This window comes from Protopterus annectens, chromosome 2.part1, assembly GCF_019279795.1.
Source record: "Protopterus annectens isolate FY-2018-M chromosome 2.part1, PAN1.0, whole genome shotgun sequence".
In the NCBI taxonomy this organism is placed as follows: domain Eukaryota; kingdom Metazoa; phylum Chordata; order Ceratodontiformes; family Protopteridae; genus Protopterus; species Protopterus annectens.
In genome coordinates, this window is record NC_056729.1 from 1,199,253,479 (window position 1) to 1,199,270,105 (window position 16,627).

Genomic DNA, 16,627 nt, shown 5'->3' on the forward strand with positions numbered 1-16,627 from the left:
TCTCTTTCTGCAGTTTTGGCCTGTGTGTGTGGTGGTGGTGGTGGTGGTGGGGGCTTGAAAATGGTAAATGCATTGATACTTTACAAGAAAAAATATTTTCTGACTTTTCTCTAAATGTCACAGAAATCTTTGATCTACATATAAGTTATCTTACCATATAAACTATTATAAATAACATTTGCAGCTTAGCATCTCAGTACTGTGTTGGTGCTTATATAAATTTGTCAGAAGAGGTGACAATTGCCTTTAAACCCCTGACTTATCGAATTGCTTTGTTTTGCTATGAAATGTGAGTGTTAAGTTCTCCTCACCTCTGCAATAAAAACAGTGGAAAACAGTTCCAGAGCTTTCTGTCTTTTTTTAGTATCAGCTGCTGTTTTCCTAACATTAGCAGGATTAATTGCTCATCTAAGATTTACAGCAGTACCTGAGAGGGTAAACTACGGATTTAACTGTGTCTATGATATATCATGCAGGTGGAGACAAATTTCTTTGCAAAGTATGTGAGAAGTTGAGTTTAAAAAAAAGTAGGCGGGCTTTACCTTCCTTTGACTCCAATGCAAGGAAATAATAGTTTTAAAAAGTACAAGCAGGTTACTGATGCCTATACAATGCTGGAACCATATTGTAGGGAGAAACGAATCCAAAAAATTGAGTTAAACAGTATGAGAGGGTGGAGTTTTCCTTTAAGGAAGGAAAACAAAATGTTGCATTTCTCCCAAATGGGCAATGTTTTGTACTTTTTAGACACTTTTAATTAACAGAGTTGTTAACCAGTAAACATGAGACAAATCAATGAGCATAAAAAAATAATGACAAAATTAAACAAGACTGTTCAGTAAATTAGCAGATTACGTATAAATTGCAGGCCTTTGTTCACAGTTTTCTTTTGTAGTCTAACAGGAATTGATTCTGCAAGGGTCTCTTAGTGCAGTGACAGTTTTAACACCTCTGCAATAGTGTGGAGGGAGGGGACTGTCAATTCCTCTTGAACTACAAAAAAAAAAAACACTGAACAAAGGCCTGCAATTTAGTTACTTTTCTGGCTATAGCTGGATAACTTCTAAGCAGTCTAAAACAATGTCTCCGTAAAAACATAAATGTGATTAGAGACAGAAAAGAAGCAGTCTTTTTACATAAAGTACAGAAAATAACAGTGACCCTCACAAATTCCATTATATGTCAATGACATAGGAAATCAAAGTTACTTCCTTATGTCTGGCGTGAGTCATACAAAGCATTATGGGAAAGAGAAAGGGTTGATGGAGAACAAGATCACATTGAAACATCAACAAGCCCCATTGGTAGCCATATTGTGGAAAACAGGCTAAAATTCCAAATAATAAATAAATAAATAAATGTGATTAGAGACAGAAAAGAAGCAGTCTTTTTACATAAAGTACAGAAAATAACAGTGACCCTCACAAATTCCATTATATGTTAATGACATGGGAAATCAAAGTTACTTCCTCCCAAACCCAGGAACCCCATTCGGCCTTCCTGAGAACACTGGAAAATATGAAGGTCTCTCCAAACACCATTATATTGGGCGACTTCAACTACCCAAACATAGACTGGGAGCATTACTCTAGCTCCAACACCCTAGCCCAAAGGTTCCTAGAATTTATAAACTCAAATGCTATGGAACAACTTGTTACCACTCCCACAAGAGGGGAAAACATACTGGACCTGATCACCACCAACATGGGGACTCTATGCTCCAGACCAGAAGTGTATCCCTCACTGGTAAGATCAGACCATAAACTAATCTCACTGGATATTCACATCCCGACCCCACCCCCTGCCCAGAAAACCACAATGAAAAACTTCTCTAAAGCAAATTTCACACTCCTCAACACTGAGGTGGAATCCTTCAAAGCCCCCGGGCCTGTGGAAAATATGGCCCAGACCACAGAATCCTTTATAAACGCATTCTATGAACACCTTCAGGAATGCATGGATCATGCAATCCCAAATAAAACCAAGACCCAATCCTCCAAAGGCAGACTGTTGGTGGACCCCAGCCATAAACAAACTATACAATAGAAGGAGGAAGCTACTACATGATAGAGCAAAATCCCAAAAAGGGAAGGCATCTCTGATCAGTATTAGCAAAAAACTACGGGCACTCATAAAATCGTCTAAGGCCAGCTTTGAGAGAAAGATTGCACAGGACACTAAGGATAATCACAAGGCTTTCTTTAGTTATGTTAGGAACCTGGGTGGGAATTCCCAGATATGCTCAGAATTAGTCCAAAATGACAAAAAATACACCGAACCCACAGACATTGCCAACATCCTAGCTGACAGGTTCAGCGCAAACTTCTCCCCCCCCACCAAAAGGGCAAATATCTATCCCAGCAGAGTGCTGCCCCCCTGACATCTCAGATGCTCAGGTAAGAGCCGCCCTGTCCAAAGCAAAAAACACATCATCAATGGGACCAGACGGTGTCCCGGGCTGCTTCCTGCATGAACTCCAAGAAGAGCTAAACCCAAACATAAAACTACTGTTCAATCTCAGCCTTACTACAGGATATGTACCCAAAGAGTGGCGTACAGCAACAGTGGTCCCTCTCCATAAAGGTGGTGCCTCAACGGATCCTGGAAACTATTGCCCCATAAGCCTCACTAGCTTGGTCTGCAAAGCTATGGAAAGGATCATCATGGACCTCATAAATAAAGATATTGGGGACCTACAGACACTGGATCCTATCCAGTTCGGCTTTGTTAAGGGCAGATCCTGCCTCTTAAGCCTGGTCGATTTCTTTGAAATAGTCACCAGGGCCATTGACGAGGGGAAGGTGGTCCACACAGTCTACCTGGCCCTCGCAAAAGCCTTCGATACAATACCCCACTCGGGCATTATAGATAAGCTCACCAGCTTAAATATAAACCCCTATGTCACTAGATGGGTTGCAAATTGGCTCAAGGACAGAACTCACATGGTTAGAATTTCTGGAGCCATGTCAGACTCCAAACCAGTTCTAAGTGGCATCCCACAAGGCTCAGTCCTGGGACCTCTCTTGTTCGGTATATATTTCTCGGACGTACAGGCCAACACGGAAGGACTGTGGCTGACCAAGTTCGCACGCAGATGACTGCAAACTGGGTGCCATAATCGACTCTCCAGCCGACACAAGCATCCTCCAAAAGGGCCTCATAGAAACAGACAACTGGTGCCAGAGCCATGGCCTCAGCTAAACGGCAAAAAGTGTATAGTCATCCCCTTTGGCAAAAACAAAGTGCCCACAAATTACCACATAGGTGGTAAGCCATTAAGTACAGAAGAAGTAATTAGGGACCTGGGGACCCAAGTTGATAGCAATCTCTCATTTGACAACCACGTGGCCAAAGTGGTTAGAAAAACATTTTATATAGCCCACCTAATCATGAAGGGATTCACATCTAGATCAGAGGAGGTCATCGTGCCTCTTTACTCATCCCTCATCAGGCCCATAATTGAGTACAATGCCCCTTTTGGGATGTACCTTACCAGACACCTGCAGCAACTGGAAAGACCCCAAAAGTACCTCACCAAGAGGATCAAAGAGCTCAAACAGATGCCATATGCTGCCCGGTTAAAGAAACTCCAGCTCTACTCAGTGGCATACTGCCTGCTGCGAGGCGATCTGTCCCTGACATATAAAGCCATGTCCAACCCGGAATTAATGGACATGCTGCACCTCAGAAAATCCAAATCCCATCGAGCTACGCGCTCGAGAGACTTGAACCTCAGCACTGAAATAAATAGGACATGCTGGAGGGACAGATTCATAACCCAGAGGCTCCCTTCACTCTGGAATAAAATCCCAGTCCAGGTTAGGCAGAGTCCCTCATTGACTCTCTTCAAGAGGAATCTTGATGAGTAGATGGGAGATCGTAGGTTTACCCCGGGTATCACTTCTGTGTCACTGTTAGACAGAGGCACAGTATACTAACCTCGAAAAAGGGCATAGCAAAATTAATTTAAAATGGGTGGCGAAAGCCAAACACACTCTGGCTAGGCTTATAAATGCCCTAGGGCAGATAGCCTAGTATGAACCTATGAACCTATGAAATAAAGCACTTAGAGTGATTTTGAGGTGTTAAATTGGTCAGGAAACAAAGACAGAGTGAAAAAAAACAGATTTTTGGGTTTTAGGGTGGAGTTTTTCTTTAATCATTGACAATGTCTGTGAATTTTATTGAATAAACACGTGTCGTAAATGTTAAGCTTTGATTTGCTACTATACATACAAATAAACTGAGGAGCAATTTCTATGAACAGTTTAAAACTTGATGCAAAATTGTTTATTTACACAGATTTACAGAGTGTTATAGAAAACATGGTTTATACACTGAAGAATGCTGTTTACATATTAAACCATTTACAGTACAGCATACGCCAAGCATATTTATTATTTATTTGAGTTTTGCTTGTACAGAATATTTTTGCATTTGTACATACATGGACTGTAATATAACCTTAGTTTAGTTTACAAACTTAGTGACATTAATATTAAACTGAAGCCTGTTAATTAAACATTTACTAAAACATTAAAATGTATTACTGTTTTGTGGTAGTTTTGTCTCACTACCGTACTTATTGATGGTACCCTGATTACTTGATTAACCTTGGCTGTGGGATTATTATTAAAAGTTCTGATAACAAAAAGGCAAGGATGTCTTTCAATGAATACTGAGTTAGTAATACAGACCAGTAAGTTTTTCTCTTGTACCTATATTTTAGTCCCTTCTGCAGTACTGTTTACATAGTCAGTGTAAAATTGAGTGTGCCCTTTCCCCCTGTAGTATGCAGCATTGCATTTCAGTGTTGTTTTGTAAAGATATATTTAATTTATGCTGTGAGAGCTACATATAATGTTTGCCCTCTGGCTGTTTTCCAAACTGTGACACTCTGGTCTAAGGAAAGATTTTCAACATGACATTTTAGTCTCTCTGAACAAAATAAATTACCTTGAAATGTGTTTATAGTATCATTTGCCCTGTACATCCTTACATTACTAACATTGCTTTTGAATATTGTTTTTGGTGGAGTCTTTGCTATTTTTGATGCTATTATACAATTACAAAATATTGTAAGAAACAAAAGAGATATTGGCTTAACTAACAAATACTTATATTTGCATTATTATACATTTACTGTTATTTGCCTTTTGCTCTTGTGCATTTTAAACAGATGCACTTTAGGTGAAAAGAAAATACATGCATGTCACTCTTGCGACTCAGCCTGTTCTGTTATTTGAAATGGTGATTTTGAAATTATTTAACAGCTTTGCTATGAGTGGCTGCCCCTGTGTGTATATGCCATAAGAACGGCAGTTATACATTTTGCTTTACTATCTGATTTATAAGCATTTTGATTTAATGGGATGAAAGCTTTAAAACATTTGGGAATCATCTGTTCATACATTAGATACTGTACTGCTGTGTGTGCTAACCATTTTTTAAATGTAGAATAGTACGCCATAAATTATTTTCTGTTAGTGTAGCTGACTGCTCTTGTTTTAACTCTTTACTAAACAGATTCGTATTGCCTTGTGATTTTGCATGGGCTGTCTGACATCTCTCAGTATTCTGTTCTGCTGACTCTAAAGCTCTTATGCACTTCTGAAAAAAAATGTGTATATCTTGCCTAAACTTTCTGAACTCATTTTGTCTGTCTTTTAGACATTTACTAATTTTTTCTGTCAGTTTACCATGAACCTCGTCCCTGTCCTTACCTGTTTTGTACTGTGCAGTGGCTTTATGCCACTTTTGATTAAAGGGTGTAACAAGATATACAGCACATTCTGTGAGTAACTGATTTGACTGCTGTTGTAACTCTGAAATTAACATTTCACATGTGGTGACCGGACATAACTGTTTAACATCTGGAAATAATTTAAATGTTTGACCTTTATCTGGTTGTTTACTATTAACAACAGTCTGAACTGTACTTTTATAACATTGCATACATAAAGCAGTTTCATATGACTTGCATAATAAACATTTATTGTCATACCCCAGATGTTTCTGTTTAAGATACCAGTCAAACATAATTCATTTACATAATTTCTGACTGTCAACTTGCCCTAATAAGGTTTTACATTTGCTAATATGCTGTTTATACAACCTCTGTAGTCTAACATTGACACATTAAGAGTAAAACTGTGTTTACTACCTTTTTACTAGCTTGTTTAATGGCATCCATACTGTAATGCAACATGAAAAGATTTTCTTACCAGTTCCACAAGGGCTCACATGGGTGATCTGATCACTGTAGATGGTCGGAAACCTCTGTAGTTACTTGAAAAGCTGGTGAAATGAAGCTAACAGTTGCAGATTCAAAACCTGAGAATTCACCAACCTGGAGAATTTATGGCACTGCTTACTTCCTGCATGGCAGTCTAACTTCGGATCCAGACATCTGGGGAATTATACTGTTGCAAGCTGTGGAAACTGAAGTGCTCCTATTTAGGACTCAGTTATGTACATAAATGTTAGTTACTGCACCTTTACTGAAGTGACCTTAAACAAGGCACCACTTCCCCTGTGTTCGAATACAGGCAAGGCGCGCCACTGAAAAATTAAAGGCAGATGTGCTGATCTTTGTGCCGAATGCTGCTGCCTTGAAGAAAACCAAAGTCTGTTTCATGCATTAAACTTTGCAGACAATTAACCTTTCCAGTCCTACTATATATTAACTTTTTTGTGCAGTTACTCATAAAACAACTTGTCTGTGTATCAGATGAAATGTACAATACTGTATAGTTTACAGCATTTAATGCCTCAGATTAAGCTTTTCAAACAGCACAGATGATCTCCAGTATACAGATCTAACACAAAATCAGATCCAACATTATTCAGTCAATGCTCTTTTTATACTTTTTATGAAAGCAGTCTTTTGATGTTGATGCAATGAAGTCTGTTGTTTAGCTATTTTTTTGTTCTGTCTCAAGGTGAATTATGTGACAATTTAGGGAGTCGTTCCTGTTCCTGTTTCTGTTTCCAACCCGGTAGGGGGTTGTTCATTTCTTGCACCTGGGTCTTAGGAATTAAATAATTACCCTTATGAGTATTTCCTTGAAGTTTTATCAGAAACTATGACTTTTGTATTACACACACAGCTGGATGCCTTCAGCTAAGAGCAGTCTAACTGACTATATTTTCCTACATATATTATAGCAAACAGAAGTACACATGCATTTAACTAGCTATATTTTCTTCATATATTCTAGCAAACAGAAGTGTACATGCACTATTGTATTTTACTATATATATATATATATATATATATATATATATATATATATATATATATATATGTATACACACACACATTAATAGACAGAAGTGTATATTCACTGTTATAAATGTCTAAATATATATAACAGTCCTACATTTTTCAACTACCTTGACAGATTAGTACAAGTCTCTTTATACTTGGAAGACTACAGATTTCTGCAAGGTATCCTGTGTGCTTGCTGTATCATGAAAGACCCAGTCCTATTTGACCTCCTATTTCTTTGCAAAACCAGAGGCTCTATAAACGCTCATACTAAGGACCTAAATCTACATCAACAAATAAACAAAACTCACTGGAGAGAGGCCTGCAATTTAGTTACTTTTCTGGCTATAGCTGGATAACTTCTAAGCAGTCTAAAACAATGTCTCCGTAAAAACATAAATGTGATTAGAGACAGAAAAGAAGCAGTCTTTTTACATAAAGTACAGAAAATAACAGTGACCCTCACAAATTCCATTATATGTCAATGACATAGGAAATCAAAGTTACTTCCTTATGTCTGGCGTGAGTCATACAAAGCATTATGGGAAAGAGAAAGGGTTGATGGAGAACAAGATCACATTGAAACATCAACAAGCCCCATTGGTAGCCATATTGTGGAAAACAGGCTAAAATTCCAAATAATAAATAAATAAATAAATGTGAGTAGAGACAGAAAAGAAGCAGTCTTTTTACATAAAGTACAGAAAATAACAGTGACCCTCACAAATTCCATTATATGTTAATGACATGGGAAATCAAAGTTACTTCCTCCCAAACCCAGGAACCCCATTCGGCCTTCCTGAGAACACTGGAAAATATGAAGGTCTCTCCAAACACCATTATATTGGGCGACTTCAACTACCCAAACATAGACTGGGAGCATTATTCTAGCTCCAACACCCTAGCCCAAAGGTTCCTAGAATTTATAAACTCAAATGCTATGGAACAACTTGTTACCATTCCCACAAGAGGGGAAAACATACTGGACCTGATCACCACCAACATGGGGACTCTATGCTCCAGACCAGAAGTGTATCCCTCACTGGTAAGATCAGACCATAAACTAATCTCACTGGATATTCACATCCCGACCCCACCCCCTGCCCAGAAAACCACAGTGAAAAACTTCTCTAAAGCAAATTTCACACTCCTCAACACTGAGGTGGAATCCTTCAAAGCCCCCGGGCCTGTGGAAAATATGGCCCAGACCGCAGAATCCTTTATAAACGCATTCTATGAACACCTTCAGGAATGCATGGATCATGCAATCCCAAATAAAACCAAGACCCAATCCTCCAAAGGCAGACGTCCTGTCTGGTGGACCCCAGCCATAAACAAACTATACAATAGAAGGAGGAAGCTACTACATGATAGAGCAAAATCCCAAAAAGGGAAGGCATCTCTGATCAGTATTAGCAAAAAACTACGGGCACTCATAAAATCGTCTAAGGCCAGCTTCGAGAGAAAAATTGCACAGGACACTAAGGATAATCACAAGGCTTTCTTTAGTTATGTTAGGAACCTGGGTGGGAATTCCCAGATATGCTCAGAATTAGTCCAAAATGACAAAAAATACACCGAACCCACAGACATTGCCAACATCCTAGCTGACAGGTTCAGCGCAAACTCCCCCCCCCACCAAAAGGGCAAATATCTATCCCAGCAGAGTGCTGCCCCCCTGACATCTCAGATGCTCAGGTAAGAGCCGCCCTGTCCAAAGCAAAAAACACAGCATCAATGGGACCAGACGGTGTCCCGGGCTGCGTCCTACATGAACTCCAAGAAGAGCTAAACCCAAACATAAAACTACTGTTCAATCTCAGCCTTACTACAGGATATGTACCCAAAGAGTGGCGTACAGCAACAGTGGTCCCTCTCCATAAAGGTGGTGCCTCAACGGATCCTGGAAACTATTGCCCCATAAGCCTCACTAGCTTGGTCTGCAAAGCTATGGAAAGGATCATCATGGACCTCATAAATAAAGATATTGGGGACCTACAGACACTGGATCCTATCCAGTTCGGCTTTGTTAAGGGCAGATCCTGCCTCTTAAGCCTGATCGATTTCTTTGAAATAGTCACCAAGGCCATTGACAAGGGGAAGGTGGTCTACACAGCCTACCTGGACCTCGCAAAAGCCTTCGATACAATACCCCACTCGGGCATTATAGATAAGCTCACCAGCTTAAATATAAACCCCTATGTCACTAGATGGGTTGCAAACTGGCTCAAGGACAGAACCCACATGGTTAGAATTGCTGGAGCCATGTCAGACTCCAAACCAGTTATAAGTGGCATCCCACAAGGTTCAGTCCTGGGACCTCTCTTGTTCGGTATATATTTCTCGGACGTACAGGCCAACACAGAAGGACTGTGGCTGACCAAGTTCGCAGATGACTGCAAACTGGGTGTCATAATCGACTCTCCAGCCGACACAAGCATCCTCCAAAAGGGCCTCATAGAAACAGACAACTGGTGCCAGAGCCATGGCCTCAGCTAAACGGCAAAAAGTGTATAGTCATCCCCTTTGGCAAAAACAAAGTGCCCACAAATTACCACATAGGTGGTAAGCCATTAATTACAGAAGAAGTAATTAGGGACCTGGGGACCCAAGTTGATAGCAATCTCTCATTTGACAACCACGTGGCCAAAGTGGTTAGAAAAACATTTTATATAGCCCACCTAATCATGAAAGGATTCACATCTAGATCAGGGGAGGTCATCGTGTCTCTTTACTCATCCCTCATCAGGCCCATAATTGAGTACAATGCCCCTTTTGGGATGTACCTTACCAGACACCTGCAGCAACTGGAAAGACCCCAAAAGTACCTCACCAAGAGGATCAAAGAGCTCAAACAGATGCCATATGCTGCCCGGTTAAAGAAACTCCAGCTCTACTCAGTGGCATACTGCCTGCTGCGGGGCGATCTGTCCCTGACATATAAAGCCATGTCCAACCCAGAATTAATGGACATGCTGCACCTCAGAAAATCCAAATCCCATCGAGCTACGCGCTCGAGAGACTTGAACCTCAGCACTGAAATAAATAGGACATGCTGGAGGGACAGATTCATAACCCAGAGGCTCCCTTCACTCGAATAAAATCCCAGTCCAGGTTAGGCAGAGTCCCTCATTGACTCTCTTCAAGAGGAATCTTGATGAGTAGATGGGAGATCGTAGGTTTACCCCGGGTATCACTTCTGTGTCACTATTAGACAGAGGCACAGTATACTAACCTCAAAAAAGGGCATAGCAAAATTAATTTAAAATGGGTGGCGAAAGCCAAACACACTCTGGCTAGGCTTATAAATGCCCTAGGGCAGATAGCCTAGTATGAACCTATGAACCTATGAAATAAAGCACTTAGAGTGATTTTGAGGTGTTAAATTGGTCAGGAAACAAAGACAGAGTGAAGAAAAAAACAGATTTTTGGGTTTTAGGGTGGAGTTTTTCTTTAATCATTGACAATGTCTGTGAATTTTATTGAATAAACACGTGTCATAAATGTTAAGCTTTGATTTGCTACTATACATACAAATAAACTGAGGAGCAATTTCTATGAACAGTTTAAAACTTGATGCAAAATTGTTTATTTACACAGATTTACAGAGTGTTATAGAAAACATGGTTTATACACTGAAGAATGCTGTTTACATATTAAACCATTTACAGTACAGCATACGCCAAGCATATTTATTATTTATTTGAGTTTTGCTTGTACAGAATATTTTTGCATTTGTACATACATGGACTGTAATATAACCTTAGTTTAGTTTACAAACTTAGTGACATTAATATTAAACTGAAGCCTGTTAATTAAACATTTACTAAAACATTAAAATGTATTACTGTTTTGTGGTAGTTTTGTCTCACTACCGTACATATTGATGGTACCCTGATTACTTGATTAACCTTGGCTGTGGGATTATTATTAAAAGTTCTGATAACAAAAAGGCAAGGATGTCTTTCAATGAATACTGAGTTAGTAATACAGACCAGTAAGTTTTTCTCTTGTACCTTTATTTTAGTCCCTTCTGCAGTACTGTTTACATAGTCAGTGTAAAATTGAGTGTGCCCTTTCCCCCTGTAGTATGCAGCATTGCATTGCAGTGTTGTTTTGTAAAGATATATTTAATTTATGCTGTGAGAGCTACATATAATGTTTGCCCTCTGGCTGTTTTCCAAACTGTGACACTCTGGTCTAAGGAAAGATTTTCAACATGACATTTTAGTCTCTCTGAACAAAATAAATTACCTTGAAATGTGTTTATAGTATCATTTGCCCTGTACATCCTTACATTACTAACATTGCTTTTGAATATTGTTTTTGGTAGAGTCTTTGCTATTTTTGATGCTATTATACAATTACAAAATATTGTAAGAAACAAAAGAGATACTGGCTTAACTAACAAATACTTATATTTGCATTATTATACATTTACTGTTATTTGCCTTTTGCTCTTGTGCATTTTAAACAGATGCACTTTAGGTGAAAAGAAAATACATGCATGTCACTCTTGCGACTCAGCCTTCATTGCTTTTAACTATTCTCATTTGATTTCTACGCACTAGAACTGTTCTGTTATTTGAAATGGTGATTTTGAAATTATTTAACAGCTTTGCTGTGAGTGGCTGTCCCTGTGTGTATATGCCATAAGAACGGCAGTTATACATTTTGCTTTACTATCTGATTTATAAGCATTTTGATTTAATGGGATGAAAGCTTTAAAACATTTGGGAATCATCTGTTCATACATTAGATACTGTACTGCTGTGTGTGCTAACCATTTTTTAAATGTAGAATAGTATGCCATAAATTATTTTCTGTTAGTGTAGCTGACTGCTCTTGTTTTAACTCTTTACTAACCAGATTCGTATTGCCTTGTGATTTTGCATGGGCTGTCTGACATCTCTCAGTATTCTGTTCTGCTGACTCTAAAGCTCTTATGCACTTCTGAAAAAAAATGTGTATATCTTGCCTAAACTTTCTGAACTCATTTTGTCTGTCTTTTAGACATTTACTAATTTTTTCTGTCAGTTTACCATGAACCTCGTCCCTGTCCTTACCTGTTTTGTACTGTGCAGTGGCTTTATGCCACTTTTGCTTAAAGGGTGTAACAAGATATACAGCACATTCTGTGAGTAACTGATTTGACTGCTGTTGTAACTCTGAAATTAACATTTCACATGTGGTGACCGGACATAACTGTTTAACATCTGGAAATAATTTAAATGTTTGACCTTTGTCTGGTTGTTTACTATTAACAACAGTCTGAACTGTACTTTTATAACATTGCATACATAAAGCAGTTTCATATGACTTGCATAATAAACATTTATTGTCATACCCCAGATGTTTCTGTTTAAGATACCAGTCAAACATAATTCATTTACATAATTTCTGACTGTCAACTTGCCCTAATAAGGTTTTACATTTGCTAATATGCTGTTTATACAACCTCTGTAGTCTGTCTAACATTGACACATTAAGAGTAAAACTGTGTTTACTACCTTTTTACTAGCTTGTTTAATGGCATCCATACTGTAATGCAACATGAAAAGATTTTCTTACCAGTTCCACAAGGGCTCACATGGGTGATCTGATCACCGTAGATGGTCGGAAACCTCTGTAGTTACTTGAAAAGCTGGTGAAATTAAGCTGACAGTTGCAGATTCAAAACCTGAGAATTCACCAACCTGGAGAATTTATGGCACTGCTTACTTCCTGCATGGCAGTCTAACTTCGGATCCAGACATCTGGGGAATTATACTGTTGCAAGCTGTGGAAACTGAAGTGCTCCTATTTAGGACTCAATTATGTACATAAATGTTAGTTACTGCACCTTTACTGAAGTGACCTTAAACAAGGCACCACTTCCCCTGTGTTCGAATACAGGCAAGGCGCGCCACTGAAAAATTAAAGGCAGATGTGCTGATCTTTGTGCCGAATGCTGCTGCCTTGAAGAAAACCAAAGTCTGTTTCATGCATTAAACTTTGCAGACAATTAACCTTTCCAGTCCTACTATATATTAACTTTTTTGTGCAGTTACTCATAAAACAACTTGTCTGTGTATCAGATGAAATGTACAATACTGTATAGTTTACAGCATTTAATGCCTCAGATTAAGCTTTTCAAACAGCACAGATGATCTCCAGTATACAGATCTAACACGAAATCAGATCCAACATTATTCAGTCAATGCTCTTTTTATACTTTTTATGAAAGCAGTCTTTTGATGTTGATGCAATGCAGTCTGTTGTTTAGCTATTTTTTTGTTCTGTCTCAAGGTGAATTATGTGACAATTTAGGGAGTCGTTCCTGTTCCTGTTTCCAACCCGGTAGGGGGTTGTTCATTTCTTGCACCTGGGTCTTAGGAATTAAATAATTACCCTTATGAGCATTTCCTTGAAGTTTTATCAGAAACTATGACTTTTGTATTACACACACAGCTGGATGCCTTCAGCTAAGAGCAGTCTAACTGACTATATTTTCCTACATATATTATAGCAAACAGAAGTACACATGCATTTAACTAGCTATATTTTCTACATATATTCTAGCAAACAGAAGTGTACATGCACTATTGTAGTTTATATATATATATATATATATATATATATATATATATATATATATATATATATATATATACTAATAGACAGAAGTGTATATTCACTGTTATAAATGTCTAAATATATATATCTAACAGTCCTACATTTTTCAACTACCTTGACAGATTAGTACAAGTCTCTTTATACTTGGAAGACTACAGATTTCTGCAAGGTATCCTGTGTGCTTGCTGTATCATGAAAGACCCAGTCCTATTTGACCTCCTATTTCTTTGCAAAACCAGAGGCTCTATAAACGCTCATACTAAGGACCTAAATCTACATCAACAAATAAACAAGACTCACTGGAGAGAGGTAGGCAGCTAACTCAACGTATTCCTAGCCTATGGAATATGTTTCCACTACAGTTCAAACAAAGTATTGCTCTGGCTACCTTTAAGGCTAGTCTTGATGGCTGGATGGTTAAATACATATTTACACCAGGGTTATCGTTTACAGCCCTGCTTGATTTAGGAGGCAAGCACTATTAAGTGCTTGAAAAAGGTCTGCTGAATGGTGTATACTGCTAGGTATCTCATGGTCCTCGTGATCGCTTGCCTAGTATGTTTCTATGCTCTTACTGGGCAGTTATAACATGTCTTTTTTCTTTTGTCAATTCTATTAGTAAGTCTGGCGTAGTGCCTCCGATATCCATTCACTCTCCATCTTTAAAAAAATGCTAGGTACAGGAGGTAAGGGAAGAGACAACCATCCTTACACCCCTAACATACAATTAACAACTTGTCTGTCACTCTGTCACCAATCTACCCATCAGTCTAACCTATCTACCTACCTATTTGTCTAAGTACAAATAATGTTAATCTTCACACTATTAGGAAAAAATCATGGAAGTGGTTACCAAGCAATAGTTAAATCTGTTTGCACCAGTAAACATGTCACAGTGATTCTAGATCAGCACTTGCACTTGTACATAATTACTGCTCTTGCCACATTGCAAAGATACCTAAACAAAATCGACATTTAAAGTTAGGGTCTGGGTTTTAGTATAATCTTCAGTGACCACTGTTACAGACATCTAACAAGCCTTGGTGTGAGATACCTTCAGTTCTTCATCTGTATCTGTAGCTTCACATAGCATCGGCCAAAGAACTGTACTCACTTGCAGACAGATTAGTTTTTCTGTGGGCAGGGTATTCTGATTATCTACGTGTGGCTTTGTTTAATGATTTTGGTAGGTTAAATATAGGAACTGCATGCTATGCACACTTGTGCACAATTCATGAATGTGGTATATGTCACCTTGTTGCTATCCATGTTTATGGATTATGGTAGTAGCAGGATTGTGTACTATACTCAGTATGGGCACTGCAGTATGGAAGACAGAGCACTATGTTTAGGAATCCAGCAGCCAGTTTTTTCTTTGTTTTCTTTTATTAAATGCAGTATTATTGTTAGTACTTCTTTTGAAAACATTCTTACAGTGGCATTATCAATTGTTGCCCCCTGTATTTTCCTGAAATATGCTATTGCTTCTGATATTTTCTGTCTAGCACTTAGATTACAAGCACCATAATAATTTTGGCTTGATCTATAATACCCTGCAATGTTTAATCAGACAAATAGATGACATTTCACTATATAAACATAAATAAATTACCTCTCTGCAAGGAGTGTTTGCACAAGCTTTGGCTGGCGTTCTCCTACTATTGAATAACAGTTCCCATTTGTAGAACTTAATGGTTTGGTATTTTTTACTTCATTTCAGGCTGCTGCAGCATAGCTTGACTTCTTCATCTTGTTATTATTGCAAAACTAAACTACTGCATACATCATGACATGCTGATGTAAAACTAAACTACTGGATGTATCATGGTATGTGGATGTTAAACTAAATTACTGCATCCATCATGATATGCAGACGATTTAAGAAGTTTGTAAGTACCTTAACTCATACTGCACAATAAATGTATTGTATTTTGTCATGTGTCTGAAGGCATGGCTCATGGTTAAAAAGAAACAACTCTGGTCACTCTACTAGTGAACATACGAATGAAAGAACAAAAAGACATGTATTTTTTGTAATAAAGATTACCTTCAACAGATACGTACTAAGATATGTAAAAACAGCACTTCAACACAGAAGAGATATAGTAATTGAAATTAACTCATCTGTTTTAGCTTGATACTTCCTTTAAGTCTATGGATGAAGATGAGGTTACTAGACAAAGGGCTTCTCACGCTTGTCTTTGGAAGTATGAGGTTCCTTTTTGGACTTGTGATATGACTGGCCCGTCAATGAAAAGTGTGAACTATTGATTGGTTTGCTGAGTTTCAGGAAGTAAAATTCGCCAAAAAGAGCTGATGAACTGGCTGACATGGTATCACAGTGATATGATCTCTGTCTCAATGTTCCTGAGTTTAGTATTCAACTCTAACCTTTATCAGTGTGGAGTATTACACGTTCTCTTCATGTGAGTGAGGGTATTTGCTTTCCCCATGCTTGATTGCACTTGCTCAAAAAGGTAAACAATTAAACTCTCATTAACTCGATCTCCTGCAAATATTAAGTCCTCCCAATATCTAAAACTGTAAAGCCCTACCAGAACACTAACGCTAACCCTAAAACACCCTTCTCGTGCTCTCTAAGCCTAAAACTCCCCTCCCTCTTCCTAAAGCTAAAATCTCCCCTCCCACTACCTACCCCTAAGACTTCCTTCTTGCTCCCTAACTCTAACAATCTCTTTCCACTCCCTAAACCTAAAATCTTATTTTCACACACTAATCTTG

The 16,627-nt window shown here is 38.4% G+C and overlaps 1 protein-coding gene across 1 annotated transcript in view; it reads right to left on the reverse strand.

The window, feature by feature from the left end:
• SLC16A10 (solute carrier family 16 member 10) overlaps positions 1-16,627 on the reverse strand; it is a 758,083-nt gene that overhangs the window by 73,817 nt on the left and 667,639 nt on the right. The window lies entirely within an intron of this gene.